This window comes from Cupressus sempervirens, chromosome 1 (assembly GCF_028749045.1).
Source record: "Cupressus sempervirens isolate cs-2001-9-10 chromosome 1, ASM2874904v1, whole genome shotgun sequence".
Lineage (NCBI taxonomy): Eukaryota > Viridiplantae > Streptophyta > Pinopsida > Cupressales > Cupressaceae > Cupressus > Cupressus sempervirens.
In genome coordinates this window covers 824,466,233-824,472,410 of record NC_143118.1, presented here as the reverse complement: position 1 = coordinate 824,472,410, position 6,178 = coordinate 824,466,233, and positions in this window count along the sequence as shown.

Below are 6,178 nucleotides of genomic sequence, written 5' to 3'. Positions count from 1 at the left end.
TTGTTGTAGGAATAACATGATATCCTTTCATCTTTTCCATTCATTTCTCTATAGATTCACATTATTTTTTATACATTCTTATCTATGGGTATGAAATATTTTATTTCATGCAAGATGTGGTTGTTGTGCTTGACAATGTCTTTTTGCACCTTAGATTTAATGTTTTTCATTTATTAATCATCTATAGTTTACTTCATATGTGACATATTTTCTATCATATATGTTACACATTATGTTGTTCAGAATCACATATCCTATGGCATTGATGCAAGGGAAAATGATAACTAGGACCAAAGGCTCGCCCAACTACCAAACAACCTTGTTGACTTAACACAACAGAAGCAAAAAAAGCAAGAGATAACACCAGAAAGGAGAGAAAAATAAATCATTTTTATAATTGAACTCGATTTTTTAAAAAAAGGTGAACTCTCTTGGGGAAATACCATATCCATGAATGTTTTTCTACTCCTTATATTCCATAATCTAATGGTCAAGCTGAAGTTTCTAACAAGGTTATTAAGCAAATCCTTAGGAAAATTATCGATAAACATGCTAAGGATTGGCATACACAATTAACCTATGCTTTGTAGGCTTAGAACATGTGTTTGTATTGCAACTTGAATGTCATCCTATAATCTTGTTTATGAAGCAGGTGAGATTATTCTTTTAGGAATAGAGATTCTTTCCTTGAGAGTTTCATTCAAGGGTATAATTGATAAGGATGCTTATATAGAGAAATGATTGCAAGAGTTTGAAATAGTAGATGCACAACATATTAATGTTTTAGAGCAGACCATGGTTTATCACAAATATGTCAACAAGAGACACAATGGTAAAGTGATCAAGTGTTCCTTTTTGGTGGTTAATTTAGTTCTCTATGAAAATCAAAGAAAGGTGAATACCCTACCCAGTGAAAAAAAAGAAGTTAAGTCCTAATTGGCTAGGTTCTCACATTGCCACAAAAGTGTATGGCTCAATTGCATATAGAATTGCTAATATGAGTATTGTGCCTCTAAAGGAACTTATTAATATTATGCACTTGCATCATTATTATGATTAAGTCATTCATTCACATTTTATACTATGTGCTTGCATTTTCCTTTCGAGTACTGGCTCATGTTTTCTCAAAATGTGATGTACAATATTTTCATTAAATGTTGTACTTTAAAAATGATAAGTGCATATCTTTTTGGTCATTATTTCATTTTTTTTTTTTTTTTTTTATGCTATTAATCCTGCAGCAAGATTAATCATAGAAATATTATAGGACATAGTAAACATGTAAGTCCATCATATAAGTATCATCATAAAACTATTTTGGTATACAAAGAAGGCACTATATAAAATGTACATGATGTCAAAATAGTACATCATGTCTCATCCATAGCATAGTGAGAGCTAGATCTCTTGGATCTATGGTAGGATGATGGTGCTACTCTGTGTGTAGTTGAGGTGTAGTTATGGCTTCTGGATGAGCTCCTCTTTGACCAACTTTGCATTATCGTTTCCATAACTCATGCTCTAGTTTCTCTACCCTCTTTGCCCAAAGTTGTAGCTCCAATGCTATGGGCATCAGGACATTCCTACATCTCCTAGGATTTCATGTCCCCTCATATAGGACTTGTGATGTGGAAGTGATTCTCGATGCTACGACCATGTCCATCAAGAGATCTCTCACAAAGGATCTCCACTCTTTAGTGCTAGTCAGATATCACATTTTTTACATATATATGATTTATCATGTATTTATATAAAATTTTGCATCTATTAAGTTTATTTAAAATAATATCATATATAGATCCTCCTTGTGAAAGTCATGATCCATCTCTAAGAGAGGTGTTGTGGAAGTCGGTCAGTTGGACTCTCCTTTCTCTATCTATCTTGTCTAGGGTGGGGACATCTATGTGCCAAGTCATACTACTTACAATTGTAAGGGCTTGTCTCCTATAGAGATGGTGTTGTATCATTCATTGTCCAACTCATTGGTTGGTGCTTCCTTCTTACCCTCTACCTCCATGACATCTCCATTTGGTGGTAGCTACCCCTCCTCATCTTCCCATTGATCCCTAAAGTATGGACTTGGATCTCAAGTAGGATAGCCATTTGGGAACAAGGGTCTCACACCCTGTACATTGATTTATCATAAGTAGTCAGTTAATGCTCCTACGTCCTCAACTATGAGAGGGATCGTGATATCATCTAGACATACAATGTCCATGAACTCTATGTCATAAAAAAATGATTTTGGTGTGGTCCTGAGCCTCTCTATGTATCTTTGCCCATGTAAGTATCGAGGCATTTATATGGGGGAACCATGTTGAAGACTAAACTACTACATCACCCTATCATAATAGTAGGGCACCACTATATGGTCATGTATACCCTCTAGTAACCTTTGTCTCTACATCCATCTCAACTGCACTATTGAGTTTGGCCATGCTATCATGTGACGGTATGGCCTTTCTACCACCTCTATAATTGGTAGATGGTCTAGCCTAACTTTCTAGTATGATACATCTCCAAAATATCAAAGATGGCTTACTAAATATGCAAATACTCTCAATGACTCAGCTGACACATTCACTAGAATTCTAGTAGGTCTGGTACATGTGAGGTGCTCAAAGGCTCACTTGTAAGAGTGTGCATATCATTGGGTTGTGCCTTTGATATCTCATAAATATCTCAAGCTCATAATATTGGTGAACGGGCATGTTTTTACCCCACACATAGATTATAGACTCCCTCTCCATGTGTTGAACCACATGAGTAATAGGAGTGCATAGAATGATGCCCTTCGTATCAAGCATCATAGATGTGGTGATGGTACAAAGCATGAGCCTCTTGAGTATAGGAGTCCATCCAAACAAGATGTCCTTCAAGCTCACCTGTATGGGTCTCTCTATGTCCCTGCATGACATCTTCATACAATACTCAAAATCTCTACTAATCTCCTATGGAGAAAGGTTTACCCATGGTCTAACAAAATTGGTCCTCAAACTAACAAATGTAGGATCTAGTAGACATCCTCCAAGTCAACTATCATCTCTCCATGGAATGAACATGTGTCCTCATCCTAGCTCTCCATCAATTCTAGCAGCATAACCCTTTGAAAAGAAATGTGAGCCAACTAAGCTACCTGATAAAGGTTAGTGTCTATCATGATATATGTCTCCACTTCTTCCAACTCTTTTACATGGTACCAAACATAGATCATCATATTCAACATATAGTGCTCCCTCATCACTTGCAACTCCCGTAATGGCATCATGATGGATCCCAATTAGTATTCCTCATCAAACAAAAAATTCTCAATATCATATTCTACAATATGATCTATCTCAAGTATAGGTCAACTTCTTAGGAAGAGGTTGACTTCCTAGAAGAGGTCAACTTACACCTTGGGATACATGCTAACTTCCTGACCTAAACATCAAACACTAATATTTTCTTGTAGGAATTGCACATATGGACTTAGCTATATCATTTTTTCATTTGTATATGATTTTATTATTTTAGCTTGCATATGCATGTAGTATCATATACCACTAAAGTGGTGGTTAAATGTACTGTCTTAAATTGAAAGCACTTCAATTTATGTATGTTTAGCCCCTCTTTAGTATGTTTGAATTGTATATTTGCACTTGGAGCACCTCTCTCTCTCTCTCTCTCTCTCTCTCTCTCTCTCTCTAGACAAAATTGAGGTAGGATCTAACACATCCTCCTTGATTTCCCTTTTTCTCAATCAAAGGTCAAGGTAGGATCTAATTTCTATGCATCCTCCTTTGCTCTTTGTAGGCCCTATTTCCTTATTCTAATTATAATTTATTAATTCTTGATGCACATTATACCTAGGCCTTCTATAGTCTTAGAATCATAGGTTGCATATTGAAGACTTCACCCCCCTTGGGAATAGGAGAACCTAGGCTGAATTGCTTTGGGTCAACCTATTCTCTAGTGGCTAAGAAGTTTGGGCCCTAGTCCTATTTCAAATTTCAAGTGATTCATAATCACTAAGCACTTTGGGCTCTGATCCTATTTTAAATTTTAAGTAATCCTTTCTAGGCCCTATTTCCTTATTCTAATAATAATTTATCAATTCCTAATGCACATTACATCTAGGCCTTCTTCAACCTTAGAATCCTAGGTTACAAATTGAAGACTCTGGCCTCTTGGGGAATAGTTCAACCAAGGTTGACCTGTTCCGGGTCAACCTGTTCTCTGGTGGCTGAGCAGTTTGGGCCCTGATCCTGTTTCAAATTCCAAGTTGTTCCTACTCATTACACTCAGCTCCCACAAGGGTAAGCTCAGAAATTTACTAAAAAAAGGCATCAAACGCCTCATTTGCATATGAATGGAACCAAGAAACAAACACATTTGGACACCTCAAGACAATAGAGCAATTGCAAGGTGAAAGCGAAGGAATGAATCTACTATTTTATTGCAAAAAGAGATGTTCATCAACATCATATCAATTCAAGCATTCAATCACTACTTGACACCATGGAGATGCAAGGGGATCATGAAGATGACAGTGTAGTTTAACCTTGGGGGCTTGGTATGCTTTTTATGCTATGTTCAGATTTGATCTTTGTCTATTCATTTTTGCACACATTTAATTTTACAAGCACATTCACGGGCTAGGGCTTCACTCATAGAGTACATTCTTAGCTTTTTCTAGCTCTTTTACATTCTAGATCTACAATCTAGAATTCACAATAACTACATGTACACACAATATTCTTTCTAATGAATCTTTGTGGAGGTAGAAATCACCAAAACGAGGGGTTGAAAACAAACCTCGTCATAGCCACCGACACCCACCAATTCTTTAACATACTTGCAGGTTATCAAATTTGTGACAATAGATCTCAAACCTACTTATCAAGATCTTTCTAAAGAATTTGGGACAACTTTGCTATTGTGTCCTAGGAACATGCCTCTACGAAGTCAACCTATTCTTGGAGGTCTGAGAAAACAACATTTTGTAGTTTTTTGTCTTGATCGCAAATCTGTAGTCCAAAGTCCAAAGTTCAATTACAATTTCAGATCTATGATTTTTGAAGCAAAAAGGTGCATTTCCTAGCACATTTTGAGGTAGGTACTTTACCATCTATTTCATCTTTTAGTATAGACCTATTTTCATATCTCAAATGAGCTAATTACATATATTTAGTACCTAGGCCTATCTTACACTTCTCATTTGATCAATTAGTTCAATTTCACATTTGCATTAAATGTTTTTAATCAATTTATATTGCATGAAAGAGGTCTTGCTTGTGTACTTCCTTCATATGGCTTGGATTTAGTATTGAATTCCTTTGTCTTACTTGAGTTTTGCTAATGTAACTTAAGACATATTGAGAGTTATGTTTGGAAGCCCCTCTCTCTTGTATAAGGAGAAAGTGTCAAACTTACATGTCTAATTTGTATTATTAGACTCATTATTGATGTCATTTCCCCCCTGAACATGGGAAAAACATGATCATTAATTCTTACAACATGGAGATAGAAAAAGAAGAATGATTTTATACATATGGTTGTGAAGAAGGGAGATGATTTCGAGAATCTTTATGGTTATTTTGAGATTTTGAAGATGTTGAATGTTCCTTATTTTTCCTTACTATTCTCCACTCATCAATCATAATGAAATCTCTATAAGATGAAAATTTATCAATATTACTCATATTCACTTTTGCAATGTCTTGGTCCCTTTGAAGAGCTTTAGTAGGCATAATAGGCGCTTGAGAATATTTTTCCAAAGATCATGGATTGAGTGAAGTTGTCATTTGAGTTAGAGCATATATGTTATTCCTTATTTGATAGTCTCAAATTAGATGACCCTCTTGATCACAAAAGAAACATGCATTGAGCTTGTTCAAATAAACTAGGGGTTGACAAAACTCAAATTATTGGCCTATTAAGTTGATGTTGCCTAGCAACTGCTTTGTGGGGTCTATTTCTACACATGCCCATTGGTAATTTTTTTGTGTTGTTTTGGCACCACAAGACCTTGCTAACCTGAGACAATATATCTTAAGAAGGGGTTGGAAGCAAGATTAAGGGATGAAAACCCTATCTACATTGGTTATTTTGATATAGATGTGCTTTCCTAATGAAAATCCATTGTCCAAGCTTCTAGATAGCAAATTTGACCACATTTGACACATGACCATGTAGT